The 22,642-nt window shown below is 39.1% G+C and overlaps 1 pseudogene; it reads right to left on the minus strand.

Annotated features, from left to right (window-relative positions):
- Window positions 1-8,408: 8,408 nt before the first annotated feature.
- Window positions 8,409-9,116, minus strand: LOC122750641 (annotated as a pseudogene).
- Window positions 9,117-22,642: the final 13,526 nt, after the last annotated feature.

The raw sequence follows: 22,642 nt of genomic DNA on the forward strand, positions 1-22,642 counted from the left end.
TGCTTACTGAGTGACTGATTCTATCCTTTTGTGGGACCAGGTGGATCACCCCTTAATTCATAACTTATTTAATGCTTATATGTTATCATACATGCTAGGCCCTTAAAGGCCTAAAGAGATCAGAGATGAGGCAACACACAGAGACAGGGAAGAACTTTTTGATATGAGGTTTTGGGTGAGATAATCCTCTTTGCTAAGATTAGATGATTCTATGAGTTGATAAATTGAAGATTCTAGAGTCTAAGATTCTTGTAGTATAAAATGAGAAGATGTTTGTTTCTAATGCAATAGGGAGGTTTCAAGTGCCCATAATGGGGTTTTCTCAGAATGGTTTTCAAGTGCTCACAATGACAAAAAGCAAGGAATCTGCACCAGAGTCAGAAATCCTGGAGATATGCATATGGATGTGGGGATTGTGTCAGGAAACATCTATGGAGAAATGAGAAAGGAAAATTAACTTAGAAAAAATGGAGGAAAAAATAGGGCTTCTGAAGTAGTAGGAGACAGCAGAGATGGATAGAAAAAAATGAGTTCTTCAGTTAAAGAAGAGAGGTGGAAGGGGAAGCTTGTGGTACCCCACAAAAACAGACAAGTCCTAGCAGAATCTTGATAACTCTGGAGGACAAGCCAAGACACTTCAGCATTTTGTAGCCTAATCTGAGAGACTATTGTATAACTCAGAGAGGGAGAGATGACTCCAAAGCCTAAGCTTTTTACTGAAATCTGAAGTGCCTATATCTCTCTCTTATTTTACTTTGGGGGATTAGTAGGGATTAGGGAGTATTAGAGTATATCCTCAGAGATTTAAAGTGAGTTGCATCCATTTGTATATGGAGCAGAGAGTGAGTCTGCTATTCTACTATTGTTTCTCTCCTGTTTGTTTTATACTGATTTGTGTCTTAATTAAATGCTTTGATATTGGATTTGTGGCTTTGAATGTCCTATAAATAGAGAGTATTACATTGGGAGCAGCTCAGGCCATGCTATGCAAAATTTATTAACCCACATTGTCCACAATGTGCCTAAGAAAACTAGAAAGACTCTCCAGGGTCAGATACCTCAGTATTTCTAGGAGCCCAGGGTTATGCTACAATTCGATGAGAAATTCTATGGCATTAAGACCATCCTAGTCTAAGAATGTAAGATAATGTTTTAAGGAAATTTGATTTCTCTTTGTGAGTCTAAGATTTAGAGGTTTTAGACTCTGTGATCTGAGGGTTCCAAGAGCCTATGATTCTAAGAATGCCCAGCTAGAATCACCGGACCTATCAACTCATAATTCTGAAAGCTCAAATTTTCTTTGATCTTTGCTATAAACTGTCATTGGGACTTTCCAATTCCATAGTGAAAACCACACTATTATACATTGTATTTGTGGCATGGAAAACTGACCCCACATATGCTAAGGAGGTAGCAAAAGTTTGACCAGTTACATCCTATGTTTGTGCATTAATGAGGGAAGCAAATGAACCTGGTGGGGGAAGATGGTTGAAAAAGTTTTTCTTACACTCTCATCACCTGAATTATCATAACACCTAGGGCGTTCCTTATTCAGGCCTTTTGCTTTTTCTTTCTCTCTTGTAAGGCCTTATCATGATCATTGACATCTTCAGGTCCAGTGTACTTAGTACAGGGTTGGTAATGTTACTGTGCTGTTCCCAATTGTTTGAAGAGTCACCTTTTATCTGGTCATTTAAAATTATCTGTTAAAGAGAGTGTATTTTTGTGGAGGGGGTGGGGTTGAGGTGAATCAGAACCAAGCTATCATTGGAATTTATCCTTTAAGTGTCCTCCTACCAGTCTTGCAAGTATGGCTGCTTTCTGTTAGTAGATGAAGAAAGTGAGGTTCAGAGATGTCAAGTGACTTAGGAAGAGTCAGAAAGTTAATGTGTTAGAATAGGCTGAGTAATCTGTGACCAATTTTGCTTTTAATTTCTTTTCTTTTCTTTTTTTTTTTTGTGGGGCAATGAGAGTTAAGTGACTTGCCAGGGTCACACAGCTAGTAAGTGTCAAGTGTCTGAGGTCAATTTGAACTCAGGTCCTCCTGAATCCAGAGCCGGTGCTTTATCCACTGTGCCACCTAGCTGCCCCCGATTTTTCTTAATGGCCTCTGTACCTTGGGTATCCGACCACCTTGGATTGCCTCCCATCACCTATGCATGGTATATTCTATAATATATACTATATTTATCTCTGCCCCCTGGCTTCCTGTATGCAGTAAATAATAAATGTTGGCTGAATGAATGAGTGGAGCCTCTGTCTTGGAGAAGGCCTGAGACATGTAAGTAAATAATAATGATATAAAGAAGACTGTGACCAGGGTAAAAGAGATCAGCAGAGATCAAGGAAGGCTTCAGGGATGCAACTGGCCACTGCATTGGAGTGAAGAGAGTAAGGTTTTTCATAGACTACTGGGTACAGAGTGATGAGATCTGGGTTCAAATCCCAGATCAGTCATTGACTGGCTGTGTGAGCTGAGGAAAGTCACTTTAAATCTCCATGCCTCAGTCTTCTCATCTGCAAGAGGGAAGAATCTTACACTGTAAGAACCTGATAGATTACTATAGGGAGATTACTAAAAAGGGAACCTCTCTTCACTGGTGAATCAGGATTTTGGCAGAAGTTAGAGGGCCATAGTGTTTAACTTTATTGGGAGACTATGTCAGGAACTTCAGAGAGAATCTAGTGCTTTGCAAAGGGTCGTTAAGAGTAAGGAGGTGTTCACCTTCCTCTGCTTCCATTCAGCAGCATAGGAGTAGGAGAGGAGGAGGCAGATGGTGGGAGTAATTTAGTGCTGGGGTTTGACGAGCCAGAAGCAGTGGTAGCATAAGCAATTGTGGGATTTGAGAGTAGAGAAAAAAAAGTGTGGAGGTGGATTATGGGAAAGAGGAGAAAAGTGAAATCATAGCAAGGGTAACAGCCCGAGAAAACACCGAGGGATGGAGCTTTTGAAGGTTAAAATGAATAAAGAATAAGTTTAGGTGTTAAAGCATAAAGAGACTTATGGCCTCATGGAGAGATGATAGGACAGGAAGGGGATAATATGAAACTTAAGCTTTCTGGGTCCTTAGTTAGTTCATGGGTAAAATGGAGTCAGGGGAGGGGGAAGGGTACTGTACTTGAGAACCTCCAAGGGCACTTCCACTTCTCAATTTATTATCCCATGATTTTGTGATGGTACATCAAGAAAGCAAGAAAGGGAGTGGTATGGAAGGCACCGAGACCATTTGTCCCCTTTCTATGACTATAGTATCATAGATTTATAATTGAAACTCACCTTTGACATCACTTAATTCATTCCTCTCATTTTATTGATAATGAAAATGAGGCTCATAGAGGTTAGTGACTTACCCCAAATTGCAAAGCTGACAGATGGAATCCCAATTAACATCGTGAAAAAAAAATAGGAAAAAGGGGCTGTGAGCTGGAAAGTGACTTTCCCAAGGTCAAATGGATAGCTTGTCATATCCCTACCATGCACCTATCAGGAGGGAGGAGAAATCAACTCACAGAATCTCATGCTTGGAGTTGGAACAGACTCCAGAGGACATGTAGGGTGGAAGCCCTGTCTGACCAGAAATCCCTTCTACAAACCTCCAACAAGGGGTCAGAATGTGTGCCTGGGCAGCTGGAGCTGTGCCAGGGTTAAATGCAGAAACTTGGGAGGACTGAGTGTGATACATAATCTAGAGTCAGCATCGAATCCACAAAAATCTTGAATAAATTGATGAATCTTCCTCCACAACCAGAACAGGGTTCTACACAGTAGATGCTCAATAGATATTTGTCAAATGAATGCTAAAATGGGGGCCTCCATAGGCAGGTAGTCGATTTGGGATTACAAGGTGAAGGGAGGCAGAAGTGATTTCCTCCTCTCGTATCGCTGTGTTCATACCTCTCTAAGACATTGTACATTCTGACTTGTATTACAGTGGCAGCTCCTGAGAGACAGAAACTATGTCTTATTTATTTTTGTGTCTCCACAGTTCCTTGGCAGCCCAGAAAAACTGCAGGAGAGAGGCTCCATGGCATAGTATTTATTGAAATGGAGGAAACATGCGCTGTTGTCATGTCTCAGATCAAAAGTGGGAAAATGCAAAGAGTCAAATTTAAGGTAATGATGTCTGGAAGAAATTTCCTTATGGTTGTCCAATAGTAGAATGAGCTGCCTTGAGAGTTTGCCTAACTAGAGGTCTTCAAGCACAGGGTAGATAATTACTTGGGGCAGCTTGGTAGTGAAATGGATAGAGTATGGGGCTTATAGAAGGGAAGACCTGAGGTCTTTTCTGCCTCTAGGATTTTATCATTCAATATATGGACAAAAAGGAGGGGAAAGGGGCAGCTAGGTGGCGTAGTGGATAGAGCACCAGCCCTGGATTCAGGAGGACCTGAGTTCAGATATGACCTCAGACACTTGACACTTACTAACTGTGTGACTCTGGGCAAGTCACTTAACCCTCATTGCCCTGCCCTGCCACCCCAGCCCCCCCCCAAAAAAAAAATGAGGGGAAAGATATTAGGACATGGTGTAGTCCAAAGAGAAACGCACAAGAAGTCAGTCCATCTTGGTGACAGTTCATGATATTCTGTGTAATCATGGAAAGTTACCTTCCCTCTTTGAGACTAATTTTCTCTTCTGTAAAATGGTGGTGGTATTACCTGGACTGCTATCCTCGCAAGCATCTGGAAAGGACAAGAGGAGCTAATCTATACAAAATCTCTGTGTAACTCTAAAGAGGTATATCAATGTGAGCTCTTGTTAGAGTGGCCTCCTGCTCTACCTCATAATATATCTTGGGGTTTATAGGCTAGATTTCTTTTTAAGGACCAGGCCTTAAATATGAATCACTCTGGCTATTCTCACTTGGTCATTGGGCTCTGATGGCTCAGCATGAGTGTAAACAGCAATTGTTTCTCTTTTGGCCAGAAATCCTGAGAGTCTTCTTCTCCCAGATTGATTTTTTTTTATTAGGTAAAAGAGGTCATCTTTTGCCTCCTTCTTTCCTAGACTTAATCACTGAATGGGCATTGCCTCAGACAAACTGAGACTTGGGAAAGACCTTAGCTCAAAAAGGCCATGGTCCCCCACTGCATCTGGGCCATCTCCAGTCATCTTGATCTGTATCTTGCCACTTGACCCAGATGGCTATGGAGGAGAGAGTAAGGCTGGTGACTTTGCACAGCCCTGCCTCACTTGAACCCAATTCACTTGCAAGTCAAGACATCCCCCTCCTGATGCCATGGTCCTCTGAAAACAAAGGGTGAACAACAACAAGAATCCTGCTCTGGGGTAATAAATGTCCTTGAGAAACAAAGCCAGGCATAGAGAAAGGAAAGCTGACAATCCCAGGTTGAACTGCTGGACATAGCTCTGTGGAGGGTTGGTTTAAAAAAAAAAGGATGATTTGTTACTGGCTATCTTCAGATATGCCAAATTCCATTTCTTGGTAAGAGACATTTTTCAGATGAAGGTTAGATAACATTAATTTGTAATAGACCCACTCGGCTAAATTTTGCGACTTTCTCTAATTCTATTCAGCAGCATATGAGTCTTCTTTATTTTGGTAATTCAAGGAGATGTCATTTCTTAGACTACAGTTGCTGGTATTATTCCTGTTTCTATCCTCTTAAACCACAAAAACTGAGACAAAAATCTCATTGTGTGGCAGAATAAAATTATTGTATTATTGTCATCACGTTTCTCTATAAATGTTAAACCGGGTGTCCCCAAAATCTCAGTGCAGTTTTTATGTTTTAATGACTTAAAACAGTAATAAGACTTTTGGCTTACCCTGAATAGAGTTGAATAAAAAGGTTCTTAATGTTTCTGGGTTGTGTGTGTGTGTGTGTGTGTGTGTTGTGTGTGTGTGTATGTATGACATGACGAGATTTTATTGGCATAGGGCATTTCAATAGATTGTAAGCTCCTTGAGGGCATATTTTCTATATTTTTCTTCTTTTGTATCCTCAGAACAAAGCATAGTATTTGGCACATGGGAAGTACTTAATGAATGTTTATTGATTGATTGATTGATACTGATGAGAAAGTTCCCTTTACCAATGAAGATGGACAACTGCCCTGTAACTGACAGTCTTGGAATAGGTGCTTGAAGATTTGTGAGGTTAATCGATTGTCCTTGGTCCCATGGCTGATATGTGGCAGAGTCAAGCCATGAACTCAGGTCTTCCCTAATCAGAAACAGACTCTATCCACTACTACACCTGTTACCTGCCTTCCCCCTTCAATCCACCCCTGACTTTCTTTATCTCTCTCCAGAGACCAACGCCTCTGCAACATCAACCAGAAAGGCATAGTAAACCTAGCACCAGGAAAATCTATCACTCCTCTCTTTAACACCTACTAGTCACCTCACCATATCAAGTTATTTAATCTCTTTGAGTATCAGTTTATTCATTTGTAAAATGAGAATAAGAAGTATAATAATAGCTGTAATATTTTCATCACAGATTTGTTGAGGGTTTAAATGAGAAAGCATATGTAAGGCAATTTGCAATATGTAATATGCAAATACCCTTATCAGTATCAACGTGTAAATATAAGTCATCATCATTGATTAATATGTAAATGTCAATATCAGTTGTTGATTAATGTGCAAAGATCAGTTATCATTATTGATCAATATGTAAACATCAGTTATAAAGATGAATTTGTAAATATCAGTTACTATTATCATTACAAGATTACAAAAAGGAAGATGAGAGGAAGAGAAAGAAACTAAAAAGTAATTCTAGCTATAGGACAAGAATATAGAAATAAACTCATGGTGATTTTAGTAAACTGCTTGCCCAAAGTCCAGGAAATCAGTGAGAGGCAGCCCTAGAAGGGTCATAGTTTGGGGTCACTCGATACTTATCCAAGCTCTTCCAGATAGCAGACAGCTAAGAATATCAACTTCATATATTAGGATATTAAAATATTACAATTACTTTTTAAAAAAGGGGGAATGGAAGTAATTTTATAAAAAAGAACCCTAAACAAAACTATCTTTATTAATATTTCTACAATGGTGATAAGGGAGATGGATTGGAATTAGATATGAAAAAATATGGAATATTCTATAAATGAAACTCAAAGGAGACCAAGTGAGTTATGAAGGTCATTTCTCATTAATGTTGAACTTTTCTATTCCTTCCTAGGCTGCATTGTCATTCAGGCCTTGCACACAGCTTCCAAGATATCTTGGATTCTTTTGTAAGTACTATATTAGTGGGGGCTGTTTATCATCATCATCATCATCATTAGTAGCAGTAGTACTATTATTAGTATTTCAGGCAGTTTCTTTAACCTAATTACCAGCAGAATTTAATAATGACTCATTTATATAGCACTTTAAGTTTTCCAAAGTACTTCACATACATTATTTCATTAATCATCACAACATCCTTGTGGAATAGAGTATTTTTTTGAAAAGTTCATTCATAAAACTTTTATTTCACTTACATCAACTTAATACGCATGTTCTTTACAATTACGCTTGGATTGTTCATGAAAATTTTATAAGACATTCAACAAAGCTAGCCATCATCTCAAGTTATTTTCCTGCTAACTATTTTTTACAGCACATGCATGTTAGGCAAGTATCAAAAAATCACAAAAGTAAAAAAAAAAACACCCTAAAAAAAGCTAAATGAATGGATTTTAAAATTTGTTTTACTGCAGTGCTTGATATACAGTGAGTTTATGAATATCTGGTGTTTCATTTTTACTGCATCTTTACTTGTACATTTGTTCTTAGGTTGCCTAAACCATTTAAATACAAATAAAATGAGTGTCTCAAAAATTATGAAAGCGAACAGCAGGTAATTTTATAAATAATGGAATGTTAACTGTTTCTGCCCTTTCTAGAGTAAATCAACTGAGTTAAAACTTGGTCTTAAGGAACACTTTTGAAACTGCAATCATAAAGGCGTACACACTGAGATCGGGTATTCCACATATACACATAGAATCAAATGTAATATCTATGGGACATCTTTTTCTACCCCAGCTCCAACCTAAAGTACCCACAATAACTACACCTGTGGCTGAACCAATTATCCCTTTCTCTCTCCACCATGACAGGCCAACCAGTAGGCAGTTTTCTTTGCTTAGACATGGAAGCTATTTTAACACCAATCTTGTGAAATCACAGGGTACCCAAAATACTATGCCAAACATGTAAAACGTGTATAAAAATTCCATATCCCCATATTGGTCACCTCATATGAAAACAGATAATTCTCCAAATGTTAACTGGCTCTACTCCCCTAATATTAAACATCAAAACCACAGGGGAAATAAAGAAATCCAACAGAAGTAACAGGAACCTGTAATGCGGGATGCCATAGATGACAAATGGGCTGCTGTGTAAATTTGAGAATGTGGCAGACAAAAGTCAGAAAGCTGGTTAATTCTCCCCTCCCTCTCCTGCTTCAGCTTCATCTCACTGGGTGAATGATGTTGAGTTGGGTCCATGATGTTGAGTTGTCTCTGAGTATTTGCATTATTAAGGACTGTCTTTGTATGATTCTTCACTTAATGTATCAAGTTCAGCAATGGCTTCACCCAAAGCTGCTTTTGCCTGGGAGCAGGCTTCCTTTGGAGAGTTTAGGATCTCATAATAGAACTCAGAGAAGTTCAAGGCTAGACACAACTTATAGGAGGCATTGGTTGCATCTCCTTTTTGCTGATTTCAAATGTTTCTTGACATGCTTCTTTCGATTGATTCACTATTCCTCTCTTGTCATCACCAGCAGCAACCTCAGTCAAGTAACAGTCATAGTCTTTCATTTTCAAATAGAAAACTTTGCTTCCTGATTGGGAAGCATTAAGAATCAAGAACTCTTCCAAGGGAGACAGTTCATCATTACAGATATCTCTTGGTGCGGTCTCAATTTTCTCTCTGCATTCTCAGGCCATCTGCTGGCTTGTTATATTTTCCTCAGCACCTTCTGTCTTTTGTTCAATACTTGACACAACCTTCCAAGATGACCTTCAGACCCCAGCAACATTTTTGTAAGCAACAGAGAGGATTCCTGTCCTCATTGGATAATTCAGCTTCTTGCTCAGTTAGTCTTCACATGTAGGCTGCCATGTTATCATATCTCTTAGCCTGCTCAGAATGCATCAGCTCATTTTTATCCCTGACTGAATGTTCTGTGCCCAGAGTGAGTGGCAAGGGCAGGGATCAGGGGTGGGGGTGGTTCATCAGTCTCTGGGCAGTGGCAGTAGGTGGGAAAGACTATTATAAAGCTCTAGAAATAGAGGCTTAGAGTGCACGATTGGGCCACTGTTATATAGGTACTAACTTGAACTCAGGTTTTCTAACCATGAGTCAGATTCTCTTTCTATAACACCAAGCCAACAAGCATTTATTAAGTGCCTGCTGTATGCCAGACATTACCTGTTTCTCTGTATGGTTAACAGACTTTGTCTACTTTGTGGGGTAGTGTTAAAAGATACGACTGGGGGTCCAGCACCAGGCTCTTCACTTCTTGGCTTGTGGGGGTTTTAGAGAGGACCTGAAGAAGTTGTGTCCAGCCCCTCACAGACCCCCTGGCGAGGACAGTGGAGAGGCTTCTGCCCCCACCTGCCCTTTGACCCCATTTGCTACTGCTGTCCAAAGAATGCCTTTCTTCATTTTATTTTAGTCCCAATATGTCGGAATGTTTTGGGGGAGAGGGTCCCCCCTCTGCTCCTTCCCTCCCCCCTCCCCTCTTCATGGAATGATTATGTGGACAATGATGTGTAAAGCGAGCTCGCTCTTCTCCTTATAGTTTTCTCTGCAGAGATTTCTTTTGGCCTTTTATTTGGTGTACAATAAAACATTGCATTAAAAGGGGACAAAAAAAGACACTTGAGGGGAAGCTAGGTGGCGCAGTGGATGAAGCACCAGCCTTGGATTCAGAAGGACCTGAGTTCAATTCTGACCCTCAGACACTTGACACTAGCTGTGTGACCCTGGGCAAGTCACTTAACCCTCATTGCCCTGAAAAAAAAAAAAAGACACTTGATACTGAAGAGTCCTCTGATATGAAGGGGAAACAGATGAATGGATTTGAATATAACCTGTCTGAGGGAAGGGACTATTCATGGCACCACAGGGTCACAGACACAGAGCAGGAGGGACCTCAGGGATCATCCAATACAACCTTCCAAATTTGAAAGTTAGAAGACGGAGGTTTAGAGAGGGTTAGGTCTTGCCCAGGTCACACAGTTAGCTTAAGGTAGCTTAAGTGGGTTTTGTACTAGACAGGCCCAGTCTAGTACAGTAGAGGCATTTAACACATTCAGCATAGAAGAGGGATAGATAGGGCTTCCATGATCCTCATTTCTATAGTAGCCTTGTGAGGGAGGCAGGGTAGGGAATCACGACACTCATTTTCTAGTTGAAGAAACATCTTCAGAAAGAAGAAATGATCTGTCCAGAGTCAGAACAATTTTATAAGGCAGCGCTGCCACTGGGGATCCGCTGGTTTTCTGATTCAACATATGGGAGTCTCAATCATATCGTTGTTCAGTTTGTGTCTGACTGTTTATGACCCCATTTGGGGTTTCTTGGCAAGGATACAGTAGCGATTTGCCATTTCCTTTTCCAGAGCATGTTACAGATGAGGAAAAGTAAGGCAAACAGGGTTAAGGGTCACTTGCCCAAGGTCACACAGCTAGTGAGTGTCTGAGGCTGGATTGGAATTCAGGTCTTTCTGATTCAGGGGCCTGCTGCTGTATCCACAGCAGTCACTAGCTGCCCAATCTTCCCATTAAGGCACATGAATAGAGGGGAGATTGAGTTGAGAAGCAGCAGGATGGAATGAAAACACTTGGCAGCTACAGTAAGAGAGTTACAGAATCATATACTGTTCAAGCTAAGAAGGATCTAAAAGGCTATCTTGTCCAATCCTCTCATTTTCCAAATGGAGAAATTGAGGCCAAGAAACTGGAAGGCCCAAGGATAGCTCTTGATGTCTCCCAGTTTCTCCTAGAAGTCAAAATCTATTTTTGTGTATCTTTGGGGCTTGAAACACTTTTAAGAGATGTCTGAGAAATAGGAAACTAGTATTGAAGAGGTTTTAGTAGAGAGTTCATAGAACACTAGGATTATTCCTTTAGGAGTACAAGGGGAAAAAGGTTATTGGATCCAATCCCTTCATTTAACAGTTAAGGAAACTGAGGCACAAGGAAGTTCAATGACTTGGCTAAGATCACACAGCTAGCGAGAAGCAGGGCTGGAATGTGAATCCATATAAAACTCTGACATTCAATAAACATTTGTCAAACATCTACTGTACACTCAGGATGTTTCTAGGGCCTACTGAAACTATTGAATAAATATAACTTATTGTCTCCACCCCCAAGAATGATTTTGTTTTTGTAAGCAGGGCAATGAGGGTTAAGTGACTTGCCTAGGGTCACACAGCTACTAAGTATCAAGTATCTGAGGTCAGATTTGAACTCAGGTCCCTCTGAAGCCAGGGCTGGTTCTCTATCCATTGCACCACCTAGATGCCCCTTTTTTGTTTTTGTTTTTTTGTGGGACAATGAGGGTTAAGTGACTTGCCCAGAGTCACACAGCTAGCAAGTGTCAAGAGTCTGAGGCCATATTTGAACTCAGGTCCTCCTGAATCCAGAGCCAATGCTCTATCCACTGCACCACCTAGCTGAATGCCCCCCCCTCCCCCAAGGATGTTTTAATCTCACTGAGCAGACAAGATAAGCTAGGTGGCTAGATGTTTAAACACATAGAATTCTGGATCTAGAGGCAGGAAGTCCCAAGCCAAATTTTGCCCTAGACTCTTGCTAGTTGAATGACCCTAAATAAATCATTTTCTCTCTATCTGTCTCAGGTTTGTCAACTGTAATAATACCACCAAGGTCACAGTGTTTTTAAAATGATGGACAGAATGGTTCGTTGAGCTTGGAGTATCACCATCATCACCACCATCACCACTAGTATCTATACAGAAATGTAAGATTTGCAAAGTGCTTTACAACAACCGGGGGAGGTAGGTGCTATTATTATTATCCACATTTTACAGATGAGGAAACTGAGGCAAAGAGCATATTATGTGACTTATCCAGGGTCACACAGCTAGTGTCTGAAGCAAAATTTGAACTCAGAACTTATTGCGTCCAGGTCAGGTATTCTGTTCACTGCAATACCTAGCTGTCTTTAGCTGTCCTCAAGTTCATTCTAGTACTGTGTTTCTACAATCAGAATAAACTGAGTGTGGTAGGAGACAGGTCAGAAGACACAGAAGTGGCCCAACAGTCTGCTGAAGTTTGGAGGAGAATATAAAAACTCACACAAGATAGTGGAGGAGGAAGCTCTTTGGAAATCTTAAAGTACCATCAAAATGGGAATAAACAGCACTTTTAGATTTATGGAGAGCTTCTTTCTCCACTATCTTGTGAAAGTCCCATAATCCAAGGCTTATTAGCTCCACTTTACAGATGAAAAAACTGAGACTCAAAGCTGTTAAGTGGCCTTCGTAAAGTCACAAAATAGGCAAATGGTGAGCCAGGACAAGAATGCACATCTTTTGACTTAAAAAGCTGTTGAGGTGAATGTCACAAGGACTCAATTAGAGAATGGGGCAGAGGTGTGTGCAAAACCCTAAATCTGTCAGAAAGAGTTCTTGCTGTCAGAAAGATGAGAGTCATTTATCCAACTTCTTTCCATAATTCATCTTCAAGAAGAAAGGGTGGGGGGGGGGGGGAGAGATTACTTGAGTCTTTTTTAATTGGGAGCTTGAATGACTATCTCTTATGTGGATCTGTGCTTCAGTCAGGGATGGGCCCTGGGCCAGAAGCCAGGATAATTTACAGGGCCACAGGCAAATGTCCTTCCCTTTGACCACTGCACTGAGCTTTGCTCTTAATTATTTAAAAAGACTTTAAATTTTATGAGAGCACTATAAGGCCTGGCAGCTAAGGGGACTTAAAAAAGTGAAAAATTAAATCCAGATGTTCAGAGGACACTGGATTCAGATTGTCTGCTTGGGAAAGGATGTTTGAGATTGTTTTACACCTAAATACCCTGACCATCAGCCTGGAGCTCTTCAGAGCCTGCTCCAGAGAAAGAACTGTAGACTAGTGGTGAGAAGGCCTGGGTTTGAATACTGTCTCCATCCTTAACTCTCTGTGTGGCCTCAGACAAGTCACTCCTCTTTTCCTACTCTCATTGTCCTCATCTGTGATATGGAGTGAAACATATCTATAATGCATCTTAGAGAGTTATTGTGAAGAAAGTGCTTTGTAGAACAGGTGGGGGAGGGGCTTAATCTTTTTAGTGTGTCATAGATCTCTTTGGTAATCTTGGTGAATCTGGGGGACCCTTCTCAGAATCATGTTCTAAAATGCATAAAACAAAATACAAGGATTACAAAGGAAAAATGACCATGAAATATAATTGGGTGTATATACATATATGTATTTATGTGCTTTCTTCCTTCCTTCCTTCCTTCCTGCTTATTTCTTTTTGAGGCAATTGGGGTTAAGTGACTTCCCAGGGTCACACAGCTAATAAGTGTCAAGTGTTTGAGCCAGATTTTGAACTCAGTCCTCCTGACTCCAGGGCCAGTTCTCTATCCACGGTACATCTACCTGCCATGTGTGTGGTGTTTGTGTGTGTGTGTGTGTGGTGTTGTGTTGTTTTGGTAGGGCAATGGGGGGTTAAGTGACTTGCCCAGGGTCACTCAGCTAGTAAGTGTCAAGTGTCTGAGGCCGGATTTGAACTCAGGTCCTCCTGCATCCAAGGCCAGTGCTTTATCCACTATGCCACCTAGCTGCCCCGTGTGTGTGTTTTTAAACCAAGTTCATAAACCCAGGTTAAGAAGGTCTGATCTAGAGGTATTATGAAGCAGTGAAAGAACATTAGACCACATTCTGGAAAGATCTAAATTTGGATTTTAGTTCTGAAATTCACCACCTGTGTGGCCCATGATCAAATCATTTAACTTTTCTCACGTTTGTTTCCTATAAAATGGGACAAATAATCTGTGCTCTACTAATGAATTAAGCTACTCCACTAGTTTGGAAGCTTCTCTAAGGCAAGGACTGTCTTTAACACCTTTTTGCATACTTGGCACTTAACACAGTGCCTGACACATAGTATGCACTTAATAAAGTGTTTACTGATTGATTGATCTACCTGTTTCATAGCATTATTGCTAGGAAAGTGTTTTGGAACTGTAGCAGAACGTTCCAGAATGGGTCAATAGAGAAATAAGTATCATAAGAAACTTAGTGGTCTATACAACTGAAATATTGGTGGCTTGAATCTATGATAGCAAACCTCAACAAAAACAAACCAAAACAAAACACCCAAAGATTGAATAACTGATTAGGAAATGCAAATGTATAGGCATGAAGGATCATGTCAGAAAAAGAGATACAAAAAGCAATATAAAAATATAAACTCTGACAATAAAAACATAATGATCTACAGGGAGCTAGGTGGCGCAGTGGATAGAATACCAGCCCTGAGTCAGAAGGACCTAGTTCAAATCCACCCCAGACACTTAACACTTACTAGCTGTGTGACCCTGGGCAAGTCACTTAACCCCAATTGCCTCACAAAAAACAAAACAAAACAAAACAAAAAACCATAATGAATCTAAAGGGAGGATGGATAGAGACAAGTTAAGGATTATAGCTCTCCCAGAAGAATGGGACAAGTAAAAAAAACACAAAAACAAATCCTGAACATCAAAGATACAAGAAGATAATACAACACGGCTCAGAACTTCTGAAAACAAAAAGAAATGTCAATCAAAAGAAGCCACAAAATTGTCTACAGAAAAAAGTAAACCTCCATTTGTCGAACTCCAAGACATAACAGTTAAATTTAATAATTCCATTGACAAACAAAACATATCTGTAAGGTGACCAGGAAAAACCTTTAATTATAAATTGAGAAGAAAATTGAGTAACACAAGACTATTCAGAACCTGCCAGAAACACAGGAGGGAATGGAATAATGTGTTCTGAAGAGAAAAGAAACTCAAAATGCAACCCAAGGTGTATGCCCTGCAAACCTGAACCAGATAGTCATTTTAAAAGATGGACAGGTCAATAATAGAGATGTTGGAAATATTTTTTTAAAGATGCCAACAAATTATTCACTCTGCTACACTAGAGAACAGAAACATAAGAAAAATAAATAAATACAGCCACCAAGGAAATCACTAGCAACAGAATATATTACTCCAGAATAAAAAGGAGAAAAAAAGAAAAAATAATGCCTATTTGGTGTAATAATCACAACAAAAACAACAATGAAAAACAGAGAGGGATCAGTGAGAGGTTGCTTTATCAAATACACAAGGAATGATGATGAAGGCAGCACTTTAAAGAAGATAAGTGATGAAGAAGAAAAGATCTGAAAATAGGAAATCAACACAGATGTATATACCTTAATTAAAAATACTTTATTGCTAAAAATGTTGACCATCATCTGAGCCTTCAGATCTTTTTGCTGGTAGAAAGTCTTGCCTGACTGATCAGCTGATGGTGATGAAGGTTGGAGTGGCTGTGGCAATTTCTTAAAATAAGCCAACAATGAAATGTGCCTCACTGATTGGCTTTTTCTTTCATTTGAAACCTTAGAGGCTAGTGGTTGCTTATTAATTACCTAATTTTCAATATTGTTGTGTCTCTGAAAGAGGAAGACTGGGAAGAAGGAAAGAACCTGGGGAATAGCTGTTGGTGTAGCAGTCAGAACACACACAACACTGATTGATAAATTCACCATCTTACAAATTCACCATCTTACATGCATGGTTTGTGGCACCCCAAACAATAACAATAGTAACATCGATGATCCAAATAACAGATATAAGGAAAAAAGTTTGAAATACTGAGAAATTATCAACTTATGATACAGATAAATAATGTGAGCACGTGCTGTTGGAAAAATGCACCATCTACTTGTTCATCATAGGGTTTGCCACAAACCTTCATTTGTAAAAAAAATAAAAAATAAAAAAAAATCTGTGATTTGCAATAAAGCAAAGCACAACAAAATGAGATATGCCTACAATTGTTTGCATCTATCTCTCCCATTAGATTTTGAACTCCTTGAGGTAAGGACTGTTTTTGCTTTTCTTAGTATCCCCATGTTTCACACAGTTCCTGACAGAGTAGCAGCTTAATAATGCTTGCTGACTTGACCACATGGAACAATTATAAAAAATTTCTATGCACTAGGGTATAAAATACTCAAATGTATGTAAAAAAATAGTTGACTAGGGGACAATAGACTTGACTAGCTATTCCAGTAGTGATTTTTTGTCTCCCACCATCATCAATAACAGTAGAAACACTACATTAGATTCTGGTGTTCATTAAATTAACATTGGAAGAATAGCTGGAATGACAAACAGAAAGGGAGAAATCCATGCTGGATTATATCCACACATATATGGGAGCATTTAAGTATCAAGATATTTTAAGCATATTGGTCTTCCCAATCTTTATGTTGCACTTCATTATCTCCTGATTCCTTATTTCTCTACAATAGACCATCAGATCTCAAGGGCAGGGATTATTTTCACCTTTGTGTTTGATGCTTGAAGCTTCTACAGTATGTGCTGAATTAATGAAGGGAGAAGAGTTTATTTGAGTGGAGGAAAGAGTGTTACTCTTCATGTTAAAAGTCTGTAAAGTTCTGTTCATTGTTCCTCAAGCCAAATTCCTTGTACTTAAAAGCTTAGTTTGGGGCAGCCAGGTGGTGCAGTGGATAGAGCATCGGCTCTGGAGTCAGGAATACCTGAGTTCAAATCCAGCCCTCAAACACTTGATCTTACTAGCTGTGGGACCTTGGGCAATCACTTAACCCCAATTGCCTCACTTAAAAAAAAAAAAAAGCTATAGTTGGAAGGGTCCTTAGAATATAAAAATGTTAGATTTTGAAAGAATCTTGGTAAGAACGTTTAAGCACAAACCCCAGACTATTAGAACCTGATTAAAAAACAAAATGTTAGAAGATAGAATTTTAGAGCTGGAAGGGCATTAGCATGTGGAATGTTAATGTCAAATGGGACCTTAATGATCACTTAATAATTTGCAAAACTAGTTGGTAGCAGATTGTGACTAGACCCCCCCAAGTCCCCATTATTACAAAATATGACATTTCCCAAAGGGAAGAAAAAACAGTCCAACAGTTGTAAGCTGGGGAAGAACCGTTCTTTGGCTGAAGGATCTCAATGTGTTGTCTTAGGAAGAAACAGCCTCTGGCAGTGCCTCGATTTCCTTAAAACTAAAAGGAACTTGCCCATGTAGAATGGCCCTCTGTTATTATTTCGGAAAAGTCAATTGAAAATGCAAAATCATATTAATTATTCTCTTGGCCCACAAATAAACTATAATTTAGCATCTGGGGGGTTTCTTTCCAATTTTTTTTCAACTTTATTGGGGAGTTATATTTCCCTCTAACACAGAAAGGGGAGGGGACGGGTTTTCCGTGCCAGCGATTGCATACACCTGAGTGCCACAGGGGTTCTGCTTTCATAGTTTGTGTTCTTTCATGGATTCCTGAGCTTTACAGTCAGCAGTGATTATAAGAGCTCAGCCTCCTATCATTGAAGCGATCCCCTTACCATTCTGTGGCAGTCATTTATTAGTTGTAGGCTAGATCCTGTGCTAGCCACCAGAGAGAGATACAAAGATGAATAAAATGTACACATTAACTTCAATAAGACATAAACACAGATAGCTCTAATATAATTAGAATGAATATTTAAACAATAAATATTTGTTTATGCACTTATGTATGAAGGGAACGGACTAAGAATCCAGTGCATAAAGAGAATATAAAATGCTAAGCGATCTTGTGTGAGATTAAATAACAACATAAGCTGACATTTATGTGTATATGTGTGTACACGTAGATTCATACTATGTAGCTACATGGGAAACTGATGTTGAAACTAAGCCATACTTTGATCAGTGGATAAGGAGCTGCCTCTATCAGAAGGAGGAAGGGGACCGGGACCGCAGGAGGCTTACTGTCTTTTTCTGGGACTCTCTTGAACTCGCCACACACCCTCTCCTCTCTCCTACTTGTCCAAATGTGCTGGGTATGTAATTGTTTAGGCCGGTAATTCTGTGATTATGAAGAAGTTAGGGAAATGCTACATGGTCAATTGTTTACTAATATTTGATATTAATTAAAAATTAATGCGTAGTGCCAATAAAAAAAAGAAACTAAGCTATAGAGGAAGTTAAGTGAATAGATGAAGTTGAGTTAGTGGCAGAGTCTGGAACTAAAATAGTCTCTTAATTTTGACTCCAGTTTCTTTTCCTTGAAAGATGATATTTCTCTGATATTAATTTTACCTTGGCATGTATACTATGCTTTTGATTTGGCAAAGTAGTCATCCTATATTTTAGATAAAAAAAATTACCAGAGAATCATCAAATCCCCCCGGGAGCTTTTTGTTTCTTGTACTCCCTCTTTGGCAAAAGATTTGAAGGCTTAACCATTTTCCTTAGGCTGCTAGGGGTGGTACTATGGATAAACATGGGGCCTGGAGTCAGAAAGACTCCTCTTTCTGGAATTCAAATCCAGTCTCAGACACTTACTAGCTGTGTGACTTTGGGCAAGTCACTTAACCCTGTTTGCCTCACTTTTCTTCAGCTGTAACAGATCTGGAGAAGGAAATGGCAAACCACTCCAGTATCTTTTGCCAAAAAACCCCCAATGGGGGCATTGAAGAATCAGACATGACTGAAAACAACTGAACAATAACATTTCCTTCCTCTCATTTCTGTTGTGTACTCCCTAGTAGAATTACTGACTTAGCTCATCCACCAATAATTAGCTGTGTGATCATCCCTTATCTGGGACCTTCTTTCCTCATATGTAAAATGAAGAGTTTTGAGTAGATAATATCTAAAGTCTCTTCTACCTCTACATTCCATTTACTATTGTGTCCACCAAGGTGTTCTGTATCTGTTTATGTTCTGAGACACTTTCCATCATCTCTCACATTTGATGGCAGCTAAAACAAGTAGAAGAGGAATCAAGGAAGATTGATTATCTCCTTAACATTTAGAAAAGAATAGAAAACGTTCTTAGAACCGTGTTCGTAGCTCTGCACTTAGCTCTACCATCAACAGCAATTAATAAATGTTTGTTGAATTGAACTGATTAATGTAAATATTAGGAAGGTGTATAAGATGTGACCTAAATGAAAAAACTGGACTACACTGCAGTTAATTAGACAAGTTTTCTGGGCAAGATGAATTTTGACTAGTTTTGGAAAAGGAAAAGTGAGGGTAGATTGGTGGAGCAGAAGCTGAAGGGAATTTCTCGAATTTGAGAATAATCTGTACGAAAAGCCAGATGAGGGGAGGAATGGGTAAATAGTTTTGCCTAATTGAAGTTAGACAGTTTTTTTTATGGATGGCAATTACAAAAGCAGAGAGAGAAAAAATCTTTGTATTAAAAAATCTTTGACCTAAGTTTGACATCCCATAGGGAACTGATCATAATCTGGAAGAACCATTCTCTAATAGACAGAGTGGTCAAAAGACAGGAGAATGTTCCAAAGAGACTTATTAGTTTTTAGTATCACCTGAGTAATTAAAATCACTAATAAGTATAAGTATGGTAATTCCAAGATAACTTTGATTATAATCATAAGCCAGCAAAGTGCTAAATGATGAGAAAACTCATTGTGAGAGGGACTGTGAGATGGGCGAGGCACACTAATACGAGCTAAGATTTTATTTAATCCCACTGAGAGACAATTTGAAATCATGAAAGAAAATTACCATTTTTTTTCATTTATTCTGACCCAGAGACCCCACTATTGGGAATAATTGGAAAATGGAAGTTGTTGATAGCAAGAAGAGACCCACTTGTGCAAAAATGTTCATAAGACCATTAGTTATGACGAAAAAGTTTCAAATAATGCCATGTTCACTGAGTGGCTGAATAAATTGGTCATCTGATGCAGGCATCTATGTAGTGGCACTAGTACAGGACCACAAGGAATTAAAAATGAGAAGAAACTCAGAGAAATTAGTAAGATCTCATATAAAGTGATACAGGGGAAGAAAACAGAACAGAAAAAGCAAAATGCACAATTTAACTAATAAATATAAAAAGAAATTCAACATGGAGAGTTAAAAAGCTCAGCCAGATAAGATGGTCAATGTAATTACCACATCAAAGATAAAGGAAATAGCCCTTTAGTTGTACATTATCAGCTTAAAATCATTTGCTGGTCATTATATAGGCATACATGTGCATATGTAAACATATTATACATACACACATATATTATATTATTATTAAGTCGAAAATTCCACATCTGTAAGATAGGAATGGTAAGACCTGATCAATTAATCAAAAACATTGATTATGAACTTATGTGCCAGATACTGTGCTTAACATTGGGAGTACAACAAGATTATTGTCCCTGCCCTCAAGAAGAGACCAAAAGTGCATAGGTTTCTATAAGCCAGATATATAGTAGATATAGGGTAACTTCACAGAGTTGTTGAGTGAAGATGGTTTTGTAAACCAAAAAGTGTTTATGAAATGCATATATATATTTAATTCCCCTGCATTGACAAACTGTAAAAAAGAGTATTTATAATTGCTATCCCTTTATTCTATTGAAATTGTTCTTTCTAAAATGGAGAAGTAGGGATAGGGCACCTGGATGATTAGCAATAGGGACAGAAGGTGTGTGGTATCATGTCATGATCCTGTAGAAATCTGAAGCTGCACTTGCATGTATTTTTATGTGGGTTGGAAAAATTGTCCCTTCTTCTGTTGGGGTTGAGTACTCTGGGGGTTTTGTTGTTGTTGCCATTGTTGTTTTTGTCCAATTTCACAGTGGAAAGCTATGCTTAAAACAAGGCTATTGGAAACAGAACAGCAAGAATTAAACAGCCAAACCATCAGACATTAAAAATCACTCAGATTTAAAAATCCAGTTGCTTTATTTAAATGCTTTTAATATAAATGTTGAAAGGGGAAGAGAAGGGAGTTAAAAGCATTCTCTCCCTCTATATCTTCATTTCTTTGTCTCTCTGTCTCTCCATGCAAAATTGCCTTTTCTCCTCCCCCTCCTGAAATAACCATACCCTCCGTCATTCAGTTCAATTCCAATTCCACATTTATTAAGTCTGCTATGGGCCTGTTCAAGTCTGGGCCCAACTCTTTTCCATCTGTTCTTCTGTCCTGGAGAGACAGACTGTTGGACAAGCTCAATATGGTATCTTCCAAATGATTTTTGAAATTTGGGCATAGACATTCTTCAGCCTATTGATGTATTCGCAAGTGTTACTAGGAAGAGGAAAAGGGTCAGAGTTGTTTTGAGGAAATTGCCAGAGTTCCTTTGCTAACCCCAAAAGCTTCCCATGAGAGAAAAGGCTCATCTTTTCATTCAGCTGTTATCACTATGTGGCAGTGAGACATGGAATACCATTACCCCCAAAGAACTAAAGGTGAATATCACTCAGAGGACATTAGAGGGATGCAGAATAGGTGTAAACAGGATGCGATATTTAACCACCCAAGGAACTCCCGACAAAGAGCAGGAATGAAAAGACATTCTTAGGAAAACTATGATAGAATGAGAAGATGGACTGGTTATATGATAAGAATCAGAGGTGACAAGAGGCCACCCAGAGAGCCCTACTAGTACCCTGATCAGAAGAAATGAAGAAGGCCTCCATTGGGTGGGGTGAACCCCTTTTGTTGGGAGGGCATGAACCAAAGGCACACACTGGGCAGACATAGATGGGTTGGGAGCTGAATCACTGAAGAGAACTTCTAGATCGTTGAGGTTCCCAAACCATTTCAATGACCTTTGTGCAGGCACTGGGCTAGGCATGGGGACACATATACACAAAATGAATGTCTGTGTTCTCAAGGACTTGGAGCGACTGGAGGATGTGTGCAAAATGGTTTGTGAACCTATATGAGTTTAAAAACGCCAGCAATTATTATTATAGTAGAGCAAAGTTTTTCAGCAGCTGAATACAAGCACACTCACATGTAAGTGTTCAGTTGACATTCATCTGGGTGTATCCATTGATTAATTTATTCAAACATGCAATAAGCACCTACTTTGTCCAAAACATTGCTTTGTAGGTGAGGAAGGAACTATACATTTAATTTAGGATTTTGTCTTTTTTTTTTCCCCCCCAAGAAATTTATAGTCTACTTGGGGAGGATAAGACATGGATACAAGGAAATAGGAAATGACAATCGCATATAAGAAGTGATAACAGATGAGAGGGAAGGTATTGCTATTGTAAAAGTGAGTCCCAGTCAGAAAACCTAGCTCTTCTACTTCCAAGCAGTGTGACTTCAGGCAAATTATTTTCCCTCTCTGGGCCTCAGATCTCCCTGTCTGTCTATACTGAGTCAAGTGAGTCTATTTATGTGAGAGGATCTGGAATCATTTCACTGCGAACTATTATTATAAGCCAAAAAATACTGGGCAGAAACGAAGAGGCTGGATTTTGAAGCAGGGGTCCTTAACCTTTACAGTGACATGAACCGCTTTAGCAATCTGGTGAAGCTGTTGGTCCTTCTCAGATAATGCTGTTAAATGCATAAATAAAATTCATAGGATTATAAAGAAAATAATTTTATTGAAATATACTTATCAAAATATC

This window comes from Dromiciops gliroides, chromosome 3 (assembly GCF_019393635.1).
Source record: "Dromiciops gliroides isolate mDroGli1 chromosome 3, mDroGli1.pri, whole genome shotgun sequence".
NCBI lineage: Eukaryota > Metazoa > Chordata > Mammalia > Microbiotheria > Microbiotheriidae > Dromiciops > Dromiciops gliroides.